Source organism: Saccostrea echinata, unplaced genomic scaffold (assembly GCF_033153115.1).
Source record: "Saccostrea echinata isolate AGI-Se365-2 ecotype Australia unplaced genomic scaffold, CSIRO_AGI_Sech_v1 ptg000012l, whole genome shotgun sequence".
Classification (NCBI taxonomy): Eukaryota; Metazoa; Mollusca; class Bivalvia; order Ostreida; family Ostreidae; genus Saccostrea; species Saccostrea echinata.
Window position 1 is genome coordinate 20,543,704 of NW_026889761.1, and position 18,392 is coordinate 20,562,095.

Sequence of the window (18,392 nt, forward strand, 5' to 3'; positions counted from 1 at the left end):
TAAGAGAACATTTTTAAACAGTTAGTGACCATGCTTTATTTGAAAGAGAATTTCTTTGCAAGGATAATAGGAAAAATCATGAGGTTTTCACATTTCCATGATTGGGAGCTCTTTAATAGAACTTTTCAACTGTGAAAAAATAAAATTTAATACTTCTATATTATGATATACTGTATGTTGAATCATTTATTAAATAATCCTCGCACATGCACAGATCCTGGATTTATTTCCAGGGTGATTCCCACATCAACTCTAACAAAATGTCAAACATGGAAATTAAATGACTCCATTTCTTCTTTACTATTTAGGAGGGGTCCATGTGTTTCCAGAGGGTAGGGTAGGTTGGAGTTTAAAGAAATTTTTTAATAGAAATTCAATAAATGAAAATCCTGCCCCTTCCATATCCAAATATGTGATAGTTAAAAATTAATCATGCTTCTTAATAATTCACTTCTCAGTGCAGCTGTTTGCTAAAAAAAAACTCTAATGATCGCTATTTATCTGTCTGATATTAAAGCTGTCAACACCTCTAAATAGGTTTGTTGGTTTGGGATAGGATTTAAGCCTAGTTTCATGTCGTTTATGCATCACCTAGTCTTTGTTATGAGAACATTTTTAGGTGATCCTCTGCTGACATTTAAAGGTCATAATTTTTTTGTTTGTTTTTCTTAATGAATCTTTTGTTTCTTATTTCATTCTTTTTACACAAATCCAAAATCACATTGCAAGGAAATGATTGTATGTTAGGGAAATCAAATTGTTTTTATAACTTTCTGTACTGTTATGATACAGACTCCACTCCATGACTCCACAAGACTCCACTCCACTCAACTCAGCTTTTTACCCCAAGCCATCATTGGGTCGAACTTGGTTCTTCAAGCTTGAGAGTTAGTAACCCTATCCATTAAATTATGCCACATTGAATAGTATGAATTAAAGTGTGGAAATTGAATTCAGACACCTAGGTTACCTTGCGCAGAGTTTGGGGCAGACTAACTATTACATGCCTCTAATTAATCAATATATTAACAATTATTGGCAACGGACATCCTCTTTTTTTCTAGAAATATAGAGATGATGAAGAGTTCTCAAGCTCAAAATCCATTGAAACAATACAAATCGGGAGCAGAGCAAACACAGTCCTCTTAAAACATCAGAGGTGGGATCAAATGCCATGGAGGAGTAAGCATCCCATATCGACAGGTCACATCCGTCGTATGCTCCTTGTCATGATCGGGCAAACGGGAAAATCCGTAGACATTCAGTGTGTAAACAACAGCCCAACAATAAGTATGAAAAACGTCAGATAGCATTCGACTTAATGATAGATTGTATTTGTTGACAAGGTCCATCGACCATAGAAATTGCGAATTGTTGACTTTAAACAGGTCGGGTACACTACCTTTTATGGAAGATACTTTTCAAAATGTGACGATGTTTTCGTCAAACCCATTCTCCGATCAATTAAATGAGTTGCAAAGCATGACAGTCCACTAAGAGTTTACGATTCAATAGCGACATGTGGTTTTCGTCGGTTTACTGCAAAATATTTACTTGGTCACCGAAAAACCGTAAAGCTTTTTTTTTTTACTTTATAAGGCTAAAACTGAAAGATTATATTTCGAAGACACTGTCCCAAGCTCACATTTAATATCTGAGTTGTTTTAGATGATTAATAGTTGCTTCAAATACCGTACAAACGCTTTGATGTTTGAGTGTATATGGAAATGTTTTGATGATATCGAGGAGTTAAATGATAATTGAGCACCTTGTACTGCTGTCTAAATCTATGTACATGTATGTCACGTGGGAAAAAAAACACACCCAATGTTTTATCGACACAATAGCACCTACGTCTCTGTGAACAATGGTAAACGCCGATGTATTACAAGTTGATGTAAAGCTTCATGAAGCAAATTTTGGAAATGTGGGCATAGATTGATTGATTGATTGTATGTTTTTTTACGTCCCATTCGAGAATTTTCCACTCATATAGAGACGTCACCATATACCGGTGAAGGGCTTTAAATTTTGACCTTTACTCGGCACTCAGGACCATTGAGCATTGAGGGATCTTTATCGTGCCAACGCCTGCCGTGACACGGGGCCTCGATTATTAAAGTCTCATATGAAGGACCTGCAACTTTCACTTCAAAGTGCCGAGCGCATGGCGAAGGAACAGTGCTACCCATTTTTTATCGACTTAGGTCAGTCGCGGCCGAGATTCGAACTCACGACCTCCCGATCACGAAGCGAGCGCTCTACCGACAGAGCTAGCCTGAACGGTTGTGAGCATAGAAAATTATACATCATTTTCAATATTTCTTTCATAAATATCAAAAAAGGATTAAAAATGAGTGTCCAAGAGAAAATTCAAGTTGCCCTTTATTCTCAACACAACTGAGTTCGTATTGATACTTGTAGTAGACCATAATGCATTGCGACTCGTTCAACAGTTGGTAAACAGATGACTAATTTACATGCAAATTTATGCTGACGTCAAAAAATCTAGTACCTGTTAAACGAGACAGTTGATATTCTTGTTTCATCAACTTGTCAATAGTGTGCCTTGTTTTCGAGATTGTTCGAGATAAATCTTCATCTGAGAGAATGTGTCAATTTCTACGTCTAGAAAATTATTGGAGAAAAGAGAGAATAGTATTTCAAGTTAGAAAATTTGCTGGTAAGAAATAATGAAATATATGGAAATAACGAACAATATTCAAGCTCAAAAGTCCATTAAACAATACAAAATAGGAGCACAGCAAACACGGACCTCCAAACATCAGAGGTGGGATCAGGTGCCACGGAGGAGTGAGCATTTTTCTAAATGAAAAATCACATTTTGCCTAACATCTTAGGCAAATAAAGTTTGAACAATTTTGCATTATAAATTAAAAATTGACCTCAAACTAATTTTGTTTTGTTGTAAATGTGATGTTCAACATAGAGAGAAAAAAAAATAATTCATTTAAAGCCATGTTCTGCAAAGAGAGTATGGGTATTGGTGTAATGTGATATTTTTATTGAATTAGAAACACTGTACCCGGTTAAAAAGGTATGAGTATAGAATTAATCAGATACTCAGATCCTGAATATGGCGTTTGGTTATGTTATTTATCCTATATTTTCAGCCTTAAGTTTTTGCTCTGAAAACAAACAGAGATTTTTTTCAGATTAGTTGTTTCCTTAATTATATCTTTTGAACATTTAATATATATATATATATATATATATATATATATATATATATATATATATATATATATATATATATATATATATCAATTTTATGGTTTAAGAAAATAAATAGTATAGAATAAGGGACAAAAAAATCAAATTTTGTACCCTTAAAGCATTTCTGAACATTTCAGTAACAATTTCACTGAAGGCAAGTAAATAGTCCGGAGAAAGTACATTTTTCAACTTATATTGATATAAACCCGTTCGAATTTGTACAGAAATATTAATACAATTTGGGATTAACAGCAGTAAAGTGTAGGCTTTCTTCATACAATGAAATTGTAAAAGGCACTTCTGTTTAGATAAAAAATTATGTCACTCCAGCCATCATTTGAACGAAAATGAATTGCTTGCTTACAATTTGGGATTTATAAACCTGCACGTAAGCCATTCAGTATTAACAGTGATAAAAAGTACAACAGTCAAGGTGACCTACGTGCACGTTTAAATCTAGAATAAAAAATGTAAAGATAACGAACGGTTATCAATCTCATAAATACTGTAAGCGAAAAAAATCGTTAACAGGGCAAAAATACAGACTCCTCGAAACACCAGAGGTTGGATCAGGTGCCAAAGAGGAGTAAGCATCCCCTGTCAACCTGTCAAATCCACCTTGAGCACTTTGTATTGATCAGGTGACGGAAGATGCAAATTTTTATAAAAACAAAGGTTCAAGCATTGGTATGAAAAAATGTCAGTAAAAACGATCTAGTATATATCTATCTATCTATCTATCTATCTATCTATCTATATATATATATATATATATATATATATATATATATATATATATATATATATAGAAAGCACAAAGAAATTCACTTTTATAAGGATACCCACTTCCGCCCCAGCCCGGGGTTGAACTCTCGACCTACGGAATCTGTCTCCTAGCAGTACAGGAACAGCGCGCTAGACCGCTCGGCTATCTAGGCAAGTCGAAAAAAACTTGCTTTCGATGCCGATGGAATTCTCGCGGCGCTGCCCTACACTACACGGTCATTGAGAATGGAAGTGAGATACAGTTATTTGGACATTAGTTTTATTAGAGGATCGTTACCAATACACGTTGTAATGAAATTAATTTTTATTTATAAAGCACATTTTACAAAAACTCTTAAACCCCAGGCAGCGGTAGTCACTACCGCATTTTCTATAGGAGGAGCTTATCAAGATAACACAGAGCAGCTGGTTATATTTAGCATCACTTTCCCTTATCAGCTGATAAGCACATGGCTAATCTTATAATCTGTTGACCATTGCTTTCTACAATTTACCAGTTTAAGAATGTGTGAAGGTTAACATATGTTTTATTTAATAGCTTTCAAATAATTAAATATAGTAGTGAAACGATTTTCTGATAAATGACTCATACAAAATTACAAATTTAAAAAAGCTACCATCTGATAAAGTATATTTTTATTGTATTACTAGTATTTGTAACAATTAATTATACCTTTTTGAATAAGTTTTCACTGTTACAACACAAACAGAATGTCACTTTTTGTAGAATGCACTAATAATTTTATCCCACAAGATAAGTGTAAATTTATTTGTTTTAGGCACAAGGTTTTTATGTCCAGATCTTGCTCTTGGTCGTCTAGCATCCTCATAATTACTTATTGAAGTATACTCGCGATCAACATTCTCATTCCAGTCTAGAACAGCCATATGAGATCTGCGTTTGTATTCCTCATCACCAAATTTAATCCGTTTATCGTGATAAATAAGAAGAGCGTTATTAAAGGATTCAACATAATGAGTGTCAATACAGTTGACATAATCATCTGGTGTTTTGTAAATTTGAAGTTTTCTTATTTCATTTCTCAAAATTTTCTCTGCATCTGAATCCTTAAGAACGTGTTTGGATGGTTCATAGTTGGGATCACATTTAAATCTTGACTCTGTGGAACAATTTTCATGATTATTTTTATAATGTTCAACTATGTTGTCCAGAAATTCTCGGAGTTTCTTTGATGATCCTTGGCAGTTTTTCATGGCATAATAAGTATGTGTTTTAATAGATGCAACTTTATCTGAAAGATCCGGATGCCAAGTGATGCCTCTGTATTTCAGTGGACCATTTGCAATTTTCTTCATTTCCTTGCTGACATTCTTGCTTGCGTGCCATGTATCATTTGCATTTGTTACGGAAGGCTTATTCTCGGACAAATATTTGTTAACACTTGCATTTCTGTCATGACCATGAAGGTTGACAGAAACATCCTTCTCATCAAAATGGTTGTAAAGAAGTTCAACTCCTTTCATTTCATGTCTCTGACTTACAAGATTGTCTTGTCTTGTTACAACCTCCAATCCAACAACTCGATGGTGTGTTTGGCCTAATGCAACAACATCTGATTGGGCTGCATTTCTTCTCCAACCATGGCGGGCATCTGTCATGATATTTATTCCATTATACTGGGTTTCATTTTCTTCTGATTTAAGAATTTCTGTTGCTACTTCTTCATTGATTGCCTCAGTTACTGATTCCTCAGCCATATCTCTAGTAACAGAACAGTATAGATCATGTTGGCTTTCAAATGCACTCTCTGGTATAACCCCTATATTTCCAGCATCACACAGTCTCTTGTATTGACTGTAGCGTAATCCTGTTGCATAGACAGAATGCACCATTCTCAAATTTACGAGAAACATTCCACCTGGCAAATGTTGTGATGAATCTGCCGAAATCAAGTGGTTTTCCTTGCAGGCAAATGTCACCTTAGCAGTATGACCAAACCTTTGCAATTTCTTTATATCCAAAAACTCCTGACAAGTTTGGCCATGATGTTGAATTCCAGAGCAAATGTTTCTCATTGCTGAATAAGATGTTAAAAACATATCCTCATCTGTTGTTTTTTGGTCACATGGTAAATAAGGCTGAAAGTTCAGTTTTTCCTCTTGAGGTGCATTATCTGTTAATCCATGCATTTGGATGAAAAAGTCAAACACACTGTTCAGTAACTGCTCATTTGTTACAGATGACACTTTTTCGGCCAAACAAAGTTTGATTTTGTCCATTTTGTTGTAAACAGTAACCTTTTCTTCTTCAGATTTAACATAAAATCTAATACATCCAGTAACAAGTGATTTTTCTTGTACTTTGCGCCTTTCATTCCGTACTTTCATTTCTTCTCCAGCATCAGATCTTCGTTTCTTTCTCCCTTGTTGTTCTCTATTCTCATCTCGTATTCTCTTTGGTACTTGTTCATCCATCTTTACTTACTTCTTTATCATGTAATAACAGACTTTGTGAATATGTAAGTAAATTGTCTGTCAAGTCAGCAGGTGGTATTACCAGCCCTACTATGGTCAGTGGGGGTGCCATAGGGTAGTCAGAATGATTTCTGTATTAAGAACTCATTATCATATGCTATCATATTTGTTTCTTATTTAATTTTCTTATAATGTTTTCTTTAATTTTGCCTTGTGCCCTTTTATTTTTATAACTTACTAATTATATAACTATGAGAATGTGCAACTTGGTAAAACAAAATTGTGGCCTCCTTTATATTACTCTGCATCTCTGACCATAGACATGTTTACTTCATTAGATAGAGGGTAATGTAAGGGGGTACATTACATGATTTAGACAATGTTATTAACAATTTGAACATTACATTTTAATAAAAATCGAACAGCAGTACAAAAAAATTAAAATATTTAAAAATCATTTTCAAAAAAAACTTTATGGACAGCATTATGCACTACATTTTGATGCTATCATACCCTTGACTTATTCAACTCTTCCACAGTACATGCTGTGAAGTTTGGCGGGAAGATTTTTCAGTGGTCAATCAATTTTCTTTGTCTTGACCATTCCATTGGAAGCCATATCAGTGAAGGAGTTATCGTGTTTTTGCTATTTTTTTGTTATGTCTGAAACAAGGAGACAAGTTTGTTTGAATCTTACAGAAGTTGAACTCAATTCTGTCCAAGCTTTGTTTTCACACAGTGAATGGGATTTTGATTCTTGTGTTGTTTTTAATAACTGGTCAGAGGGAAATACCGATGAAGAGATAAGACCTGCTGTAAACCAGGAGGTAATAGTCTGCAACACAAGTGAAAATCCTGGCCAGAATGAGGAGCAGCAACCAGCGGGTGGTAATCCTGGACATGGAGATGATGATGAAACACCACAGGTGAATGACCAGGAATGCATGTATTGTTTTTGTCATCCATGTGTAACTACAAACAGACAGAGTTGGCTTGGAAATGCTTCACCACCTCATGTTAGGAACCCCGCAATCAGGAAAACCAAATACAAGAAATTCTGGACAATGATGTCAAGAAGATATGCGTGGAATCATCCGCGATACATTGCTAAGAAGGCTGAAAAACTTAATCAAGGTGACTGTGAGAATATAGTGTGGACACTCAGAGAAATAATGCCTGAATGTGTATTATCTTTAGTTAGGAATTTATATCCTAATCCTTCAGGAAGGCCATACATGGGACACAAGTGGTTATAATACTCTAAATATTATGCAACTAATGTGCATTAAAACCTTTATTTTCAATAATAAGTATGACAAATATAATATTTTTGTTTTGAATATTGATTGTGTATATGGATTTATTCAATTCAGCAAGGAATTTCAATGCAGTAAGTGGCTAATAAACTTGTTTATGAATCCACATGGCTCTGTTTATTTTCATCTCTGCTTTGTTCATTACAATTCAATATGACCAGGGGTCAACTTGCCATATATAGAGCAGAGGTAAATTTGAAATCTGTTCACTTCAGATGTTTTGATGTATATTTTGGCATATAAAATAATCAATCAATGAATATTTTTACATACTGGAATAACTGAAAAGGAAATGTACTACTGTGCCAATTTTTGAGCCAGTACAACATATTAAGATGTGATTACTTTTCAAAACATCTCTGCTCAGCTGAACATGTAGGAGAATATGTGATTTTCAAATTTAAGCTCCTCCCATTTCCTTTTATACTCCAGGCCTGGGTTTAAACTAACATAACTGCCCTAAGTGAAGAAATATTAATATAGAAAGCAAAAAGAAATTCACTTTTATAAGGATACCCACTTCCGCCCCAGCCCGGGGTTGAACTCTCGAAATACGGAATCTGTCTCCTAGATAGCCGAGCGGTCTAGCGCGCTGTTCCTGTACTGCTAGGAGACAGATTCCGTAACTTCATAAAAATCCTTAAAAAGATGTATGTACATATATCTTTTTAAGGATTTTTATGAAGTTACAGAATCCAGTTTAGATATGGTCATTCAAATTCATGTTGGTTGTTGGGAATATTAAAAATATTCAAAACTGACAGATGATTTTGAAGAATTTCCTCCTTAGAAAAGGAGCTATGGGTAATACTTGGATTACTGCTTGTAGAATTAAATCCCAGTTCCTCTAAAATACAATTTAAATAATGAGCCTTTCAAAAAAGATAATGTTGTTACCTGCTTTGTCAGCAGGGACAAGTGCATACTAATCGTGTTATTCACTTCTGAATTATTGAACACAGAAGGATAGTTGGTTTTCATTTTGCCCCTCAATCGCTTAATGCGAGATTTAAACATACATCTGATACATTTAATCTATTCTGATAACGGGTCAAGGTCTTCTTTTTCATGTCTGGCCCATCGCCTGGTTTAATCTTCCACAGAATGCATAATATTTATAATGTAACTATTGTAAATTGTAAATGTTCTACCAAGCCTCTTTCTTTACTCCTCACTAAGATATTAATAGTAGTGAAGGAGAAACTTCAGGAGTACTGTGCAACAATATAAGTGGTGTAAATCAGATGTGGATACTTAAAAATTCCAAGCAACTTTTGGAAAAATTTAAATCACAAAATTTTACCAAAATCAACACCATTAAAACTTACGACATTTTAAACTTAATATACAACGATTTCCCACGATAAAATAAAGTCCAGGCTTTTTGATTTCATTGAAAGCTGCTTTTTTAATAAAAATGGAACACGTAAATTTACTTACCCTGTCATTGGTCATTTGCAAAATCATTCTGTGAAAAACGTGAAAAAAATGATTGTACGCACAAGTACTCTGAAGCTGATACCAAAAAGATGCGTGAGTTTCGGATCGACAATATGTGGTTTTTGCAGAGTAGGTCTACCAACAATCTATTGGAATTCCCATGGGTACCAATGCCGCCCCGTTATTAGCAGACCTATTTTTGTATTCATATAAAGCTGAATATGTTAAAAATCTTATAAGTGAAAAGAAGAAAACACTTGCTGTGACCTTCAACTCGACATTTAGATATATAGACGATGTATTGTCAATTACTATGGTTGTATCCATTCTTTTGTCGATACGATATATCGCAGTGAGCTTGAAATAAAAGATGCCAAAGAGTCTGATACATCTATTCACATTTGGATATTTTACTGGAAAAAGACGTTAATGGTAATCTAACAAGCAAGCTTTATGAAAAACGTGATAACTTTAACTTTTCAATCGTCAAGTTCCCTTACTTATGCAGCAATATCCCTTCATCACCTGCATACAAATTTTATATTTCTCAGTTGATTCGATTCGCAAGAGCATGTTCTACGTATGAACAATTTCTAAACAAGGTAAATTATTGACAAACAAGTTGATGAAACAAGAATATCAGCAGTCTCGTTTAAAGTCATCATTTCGTAAGTTCTATGGTCGACACAATGACATTGTCAGCAAATACAATTTATCATGAAGGCATATGATGACTGTCGTTGTTAGGCTATTATTTACACAATGAATTGTCGACGGATTTTCCGTTATTTCCCGATCATGACAAGGAGCACACGGCGGGTGTGACCAGTCGGCAGAGGATGCATACTTCTCCATGGCACCTGATCCCACATCTAATGTTTTCGAGGTTGCTCTGCTCCAAAATGTGCATTGTTTAATTGACTTTTGAGCTTGAATACTGTACGTTATCTCCACATATTTCATTACTTCCATTCATATGTCGACTCGATAAAAGCCAGTGAGCTTGAAAAAAAAGACACCTCAGAGTCTGCCACATCTGTTTCATATTTTGATGTTTTACTGATTATAGACGAGAGGACTAATGAAAAATTACATTTTTTAAAAAGTTTTTAATATATTGGCTATATGGCAAGATAATTGACGATATTAAGTGAAAAATTTGGTGTTTGATGAAATTTACATCAACGTGCTTCCTCGCTTAATAACTGCATTAGTAGCAGCATTACTGAACGACACTGTTTTGTTGCTGCAATAGTTAAATCTGATAATACAAAACTTGTAGTGTCATACTTAAAGAAATGTCTTGTTCGATTACTTTTTTCAAATGATGGGTCTTATTAAATTGAATTATATGGATTTTTGTGAATGGAAAAATAAAGGTATTATTTTCATGATGGTGAAAATGGTATTTTATTTATGAATAGCTTATTCCTTACGAAAGATGACTTACAAAGTCATTCATGCCTGTACTTTTCGTTTAATTAATTAAGATTTCTTTCAGTTGATAGGACATTATGTCAGGCAAAGTTAGATAATAAAACTATTTTTAAAGAACACATTTGATTTTTAAGCTTGAGTGTACTTAAAACCTCACAAAAATTTAATTAACTTCCATTTTCTAAAGAAAAACACTTAAACCAAGTAAAGTTCGTATAGCTTACGTTCATTCGATTCATTTCAGTTTGATTAAAAACCGAGGTCCCATGTCACAGAAGGCATTGGCTCGATAAAGAACCCTCACTGCTCAAAGGCCTTGAGTGCCGAGTATAGGTCTAAATTTGAAGCTCCTCACCGGCATATACTGAGGTCCCTATACAGGTGGAAAATTCTCGAATGAGACGTTAAAAAACATTCAATCAATCAATCAATTCGGCCTATATACCTATATATGTATATGTCACAGAAAAGGGTATCACGAATTCTCTTAGGCCATGTATTTGTAAATAAAGGTAAATATGAGACAGCTTTGATTGATGATTGATTGAACGTTGTTTTACGTCCCGTTCGACAATTTTTCACTCATATAGAGACGTCACCATATAAAAGTGAAGGGCTTCAAATTTAGACCTTTACTCAGCACTCAGGGCCATTGAGCGGTGAAGGTTCCCTATCGTGTAAATCATATACGGTACCAATTTTGATGCACCAGATGCGCATTTCGACAAATTATGTCTCTTCAGTGATGCTCAAGCCGAAACGTTGGAAATCCAAAATAAAAAAAGACTTAGAAGACCTGAAAAAATGTGCCAAAGACTGGAGCCAAAAACGTCGAAGGATCAGAGCTATGCATGAGGGAGATAATCCTTAGTTTTGAAATCAATTTCTAAATTTTACCACAGCAATTAAATATATATCCGTATTTTCAAGCTAGTACCGAAGAACTAGGTTACTGGGCTGTAGACACCCACGGGGACTAATAGTCCACCAGCAGAGGTCTCGACCCAGGGATCATAATGTAAATCATATACGGTATCAATTTTGATGCACCAGATGCGCATTTTTCGACAAATTATGTCTCTTCAGTGATGCTCAAGCCGAAACGTTGGAAAACAAAATAAAAAAGACTTGGAAGAGCTGAAAAATGTGCCAAACGGGGTCATAATTCAGTGTGTTGATGAATAATGACAATTAAGATCAGGTTACTAGAGACAACAATTTTAGCGAAGTAAAAATTTGAAAGTCATTTGTGCATTTTAAATTTGATGCACGTTCACTGACACAACGTGATGCAACATGTGGGAAAAGGTTTAAATAGACTAAAGTCTGTCTTATACAGTAACAGTCAGGAGCTATTACAGTTTTAAGCCGGTATAAAACATTTAATGGCATAATTTCATCGAAAACTTAATAAACATTTGGGGATAAATCGTTGCTGTGAAACGTTAAAAGCTTGACAATGACAGGAGATCAATCGACGATAATGCAGAATTTCTTGCCATTAATTCGCCAGGTGTTTTTACCTAGTCGTGGAAAACGATGAAAGCTCAGGAGAATTCCTATCTTCTCATGAAACCACAATGGCACCTATGTACTTATAACCTTGGTAAAAAAAGTTTCTAGTAGAAAGAAGCATTAATTGGATGGCCAAATTTGAAATAATGGGAAAAAATAGATACAGAATAAAGTATGATCCAGGACGTATGTACTACATATTATTACAAAAAGTAAGAGCCATGTTTCTCAGTTTCATTTGTAAAACACTATAAAGGATACTCGTTAGTTTTAAACATAATACATTTGTTTGATTGGTGGAAAGCTAAATAACTGACCAAACTTCCAGCTTTACCCTTTAAATAGAATTCTCAAATAAATGGCTATGATAAAGTAAACATCATAAACTTTATAACCACAAAATGAAATATGGCATTGCTGATTTACAGTATTTTTCTACAGTCAATATCTAGCTCCATAAGAATTTTGTTTGAAAAGCTTCTTTTTTTAAAGTAGCTCTTTATAGTTCTCAGGTGATAAGAAATGTGGATTTCCGAGATATTTAGACGTCATTTTTGGGGTTATTACGTCACATAAATTTAAAGTGGCTTCACAATATGTGCATATTTTCCCACTTTTTGAAGTGATATCAAGATCATCAAATTCCGCTAAATGCTTAACAATTCTCAGAACTCAGAACAGCTGTCAGAACTTTTAAAATCCCCTCTTATGTTCCATATAGATTATTAAGAATTATTCGATGTAATAAATCTTAGCTACAGACAATCAAACTTCATTATAAAGTTTGAAATTTCATTACTTTGGTTAAAACTTACTACAGTTTGAAACAAATATGTATTTTTTCTTATTCATAGTTAAATATAAATGACACATCATCGAATACTGTGACTTTGATGCAGTTGATCTAACAAGATTTTACCAAAATCAAAAGCTTAAAAACTTACAACTTTTCGACTTTATACACAACCATTCCCCACGATAAATTAAAGTCCAGGCTTTTTGATATCATTGACAGCTGCTTTTTCAATAAACTCGTAAAGGACAAGTGCACTTAAGCAATGCTTAATGGGCCCTTTTTCAGTGCGGTTTTACTTAAGAATATGTTACCAAATCGTTCTCTTTTGGTAATAGTTAAACACAAGTGGATATTTCTAATTAAAATCACGTTAAAAATCACCTTAATCAGCATGGATTTGAAACAAATGAAGATTTTTTAAATGACTATAGATACCCCAAATCCGGAAAAGTCGTACAGAACTTATTTTGAGTTTCGTTTATTTAAATCAAGGGGAGGAGACATGAACAATCTGATGTTGGATCATTGACGGGTGCGTTTGCCGAATGATACTTCTTGCGCTATTTTACCTGTGAAAAAAATCAAATGAAGTTGTATAGATACCTATAGCCATAGTGATCAAACCAAGAAATTTGCACGCTTGTATTTGATATAATACAATAAGTATTAACATTAGTTTCTTAATTTCAAATGAAAAAAAAAGTGTATTTAGGTGGCTTTCAATACCGGTACCATTGTCTTGCATGAATGTTAAAAATGTTTGACGCTTTTATGTATAATGACATTTAAACGACACTAAACTCTCCCTAACCCTAACGTGTTCCTAAAACCAAATACATGTACTTACAAACATCTCTATGCGGTACGACTTTGATAAAATCTATCTTCTACAGTGAGCACATTTGAGGAATGTTTACCTGGGTAGAACTCACGTGACTACCGGTATTTTAAATAATTTATTCCACAGGTGGGTTCAACGTAGGTCATACAGGTAAATAGCTCTCGCTTGCTCTAGGAAAAACATTGAGCTTTTCATACATTTCTAATATTTTAAGTACAAGCCTAATCTTGTACAAATTTCCTACTTTCACACAAGTGTTATAAATGTATAATGCGTTTTTTGTCATTCGCACAAGTTTGTACAACGTTAGACTGACAGTAAACAAAATCTTTGAAATAAATGACCGTCCTCAATTTACTATAGAAAATCAAGAATGTCGGCTGACCCCTACCACATTGTATGGCTTTGTTCTTTGTATATTCATGAATTTCACCGATAAAATTTGTTGAATCTTATGGTTTAGATATCAATTAATGATTTGAGATGAAAAATTATGCTTAATTTGATTCTTCATTTTTTTTCACATTTTACTGGGGCCCATAAGTGCACTCGTTCTTTACTTACCTTGTCATTGGTCATTTGCAAAATCATTTTGTGAAAAACATTCTGGTTGTACACACAAGTACTCTGAAGTTGACATTAAAAAGATGCTTGAGTTTCTGATCGACAATTTCTATGTGGTTTTTGGAGACCAGGTCTTCCAACAATCTATTGGAATTTCCATGGGTACCAATAGCGCCTCGTTATTAGCAGACCTTTTCTTGTATTCATATGAAGCAGAATTTGTCCAAAATCTTATACGTGAAAAGAAGAAAACACTTGCTGTGGCCTTCAACTCGACATTTAGATATATTGTCAATTCACAATGGTTATTTCCATTCTTATATCGATACGATATATCCCGGTGAGCTTGAGATAAAAGATACTATAGAGTCTGACACTTCTGTTTCATATTTGGATATTTTACTGGAAAATTACGTTAATGGTAATCTAACAACAAAGCTTTATGATAAACATGATGACTTTAACTTTTCAATCGTCAACTTCCCTTACTTATGTAGCAATATACCTTCACCACCTGCATACGGGGTTTATATCTCTCAGTTGATTCGATACGCAAGTGATGCTCTACGTATGTAGAATTTCTAAAACGAAGTAAATTATTGACAAACAAGATGATGAAACAGGAATATCAGCAGTCTCGTTTAAAGTCATCATTTCGTAAGTTTTATGGTCGATACAATAACCTTGTCAGCAAATACAATTTATCATTGAGTCAAATGCTGACTGACGTTTTTTATACTAATTGTTAGGCCATTATTTACACAATGAATTGTCGACGGATTTTTCCGTTATTTCCCGATCATGACAAGGAGCACACGGCGGGTTTGACCGGAAGCTCGCTCCTCCATGGCACCTGATCCCACCTCTGATGTTTTGGAGGTACGTGTTTGCTCTTCTCCTATTTTGTATTGTTTAATGGACTTTTGAGTTTTAGGTTTGTTTAAATCATGACCCCAAGGGTAGAGCGGGGTTGCGATGGGTGATTAAAGATTTACAAGGGAATACATAGGAGAAATCTTTTAAAATCTTCTAAAAACAATAAAGACATGATTGGTCATCTTTATTTGGAGGTATTCTCGGGTAGCGTAGATTCAAATTTGTAAAATCATAACCCCCGGGGTTAGGGCGGGGCGTGCAATGGGCGATCAAAGTTTTACAAAGAAACATATAGGAAATTGTTTAAAAATCTTCTTTTCAAGAACAGCAAAGCCATGATTGGTCATCTTTATATGGAAGTATTCTCAGGTAGTGTAGACTCAAGTGTGTTCGAATCATGACCCCCGGTGACAGGGTGGGGCCACAATGGAATATGAATGTTTCACATACAATACATAGGAAAAAATCTTCAAAAAATCTTCTTCCTAAGTACAACAAAGCCATGATTAGTTATATCTATATGGAGGCATCCTCAGGTAGTGAAGATTCAAGTTTGTTCAAAACATGACCCCGGGGGGTAGGGTGGGACCACAATGGTGATCAGTTTTACAAAGGAATTCAAAAGAAAAATGTTTAAAAATCTTCTCAAGAACAGCAAAGCTATGATTGGTCACATTTATGAAGGATCATTCTCAAGTAATGTAGATTTAATTTGTTAAAATTATGATCCCCGGGTTAGGGTGGTGCCACAATGGACGATAATAGTTTTAATAGGAATACAAAATCTTTTTAAAAAACTTCCTCTTGGGTGGGGCCACAATTCGGGATCAAGGTTTTACAGGGGAATATATAGGAAAGATCATTAAAAATCCTTTTCTCGAGAACAACAAAGCCATGATTAGTCAATACAGAATCATTCTCAGAGTGTAGAATCATGATTGTTCAAATCAATCAATAACCCTTGGCGAGAGACGATAAAACTTATAAAAATCTGATCTTTAAAAATCTTCTTAAGCCATTAATAGTCAAAGAAATATTGAAGCATTCTGTAAATTTAAGTTTGTTCAAATCATGCCAACCCCCAACCCTCTTTAATTATAGGTTGGGACCATATCATCTGAACTTGTGTCTGTGTTTTCCTTGCCAAAAGTGCTCAGTTGAGCGATGTGGCCCATGATATGGATCAATTTATAATTCAAAGGAATGTGAGTTATACAGACGTTTTTTAATAGTCAATCATGAATAAAATAGGCATAAATTAGAATGAATTTCTAACTTTACTCCTGTAGGCTACAGCTCTTTGTGCTTGTATGAATGATTTCTAGCAAATTATCATTCAAATATTTCACTCATAATCAATGAATTTCAAAAACAAGCTAAAATCTAAAAAATGAACAAACATAACAAACAAAATACACTGCTGTAAAACAATAACGTTTTCACATTTTTCATTTGCCATGAATCTGTATATACAAAAATTTTTTCACAAAAAAGATGAAAATGCAAAAAAAAAAAAAAAAAAAAAAAAAAAAAAAACACTGGATGAAATCTTTAAATATTTGTAGTAACAATCATTCATCATTCTGCTATCAACAAAGATTATTCGAACCATTTTATAATTTTTTTTTTAATGATGCTCGACATATAACTGATGTCTGAATGACAATGATGGCAACACATCTCTATTTGTTCACAATATTTTTAGGACGAATTCCTCTCATATTTATTGTATTTAAAATTTAAAATGAATTTTTAACAAATTTCAGATGACAATATCACTCATTGATGGTATAAATTAAATTTAATTTCACCTCATTGTTTAAGTAGCCATCTTAGATTATTGTCATAAATAACTTTTCCTTTGATAGGATAAAAATTTACTAATGCCTACTAAGTATAAATACTTCTGTTATAGAAATTTTACACTTTTTAAAAATTCTTTTTGCATAAAAAATTTATGTCACATGAACTTTAATTCCGTCTTCCTTGGAAGCTGATATACAGAGCTGAAGTATTTTACATTCTTCAATCTATGCACTCTTCTCTTCTTTGATTGGTACAAAATACACGAAGTGAAAATTTTTAATTTTTTCACTGGTTGAAATGCTGTTCAAGACAAGGGAAATAATTCTCTGGTGACTGAACAAATTTTCTAGATTTCCAATCTTTAAAAAAAGCAACACAACTTTCAAAAGAAAAAAAATGTAATAAATGAAACTGACAATTTATTTGTTTTATAGCAACTATTAAAAAGTGTTTCTTTATATTCATGGTTAACAGAAATTGAATGCATTTGTATTATTATTTTTTCAAGCTTTGTTTGTCTTCTATATGGTAGGGCTTATGTCTGTATAGATCTGTTAAAGAAATACAAAGCAAGAACTACTAAAAAATAATATTACCTGATATATGAATTTCAGTTTACTGTTTATTAAGGTTCTTGCCAAAGACGGTAAGCTTTCGAGAAAAAAGCTATAATTGTCAGATAACAAAGCGGAAATGAATAATATATTAACTAAAATTGATTATCAGCTAACCTAAAATTCCTCTAATTTTCAAAAAAAATAAATAAATAAATAAATAAATAAGTAAATAAACAAGGAATATTAGTTATTTTTCCATGGTTCATATATTTTTTTCTTAATTTTCACTTATGATGAAAAGTGATATAGATATACAAAATACACAAAAGACAAAAAAAAATGACCGTTCAATTATTTTGTACTCAAATTGGTTTTTATATATAGATTGAAGTCTTACAAAAGCTACAATTGTAGTTTGTTACAGGAATCATATTTATTTTATTATTACCAGTATTCTAAAACTTAAGTTCCAAATGAAACAAGAGGCCCATGGGCCACATCGCTCACCTGAGTAACTTTGGCCATGCTGTTCATTACCAGACTTCCCCCCTTGTAATACCTATTGTGGCCCCGCCCTACCCCCCGGGGGCCATGATTTGAACAATTTAGAATCTACACTACCCCAGGATGCTTCCACATAAGTTTCAGTTTTTCTGGTCCAGTGGTTCTTGAGAAGATTTTTAAAGATTTTTCCTATATATTTCAATGTTTCCCTATTGTGGCCCCACCCTATCCCCGGGGTCATGATTTGAACAATTTAGAATCTACACTACCCCAGGATGTTT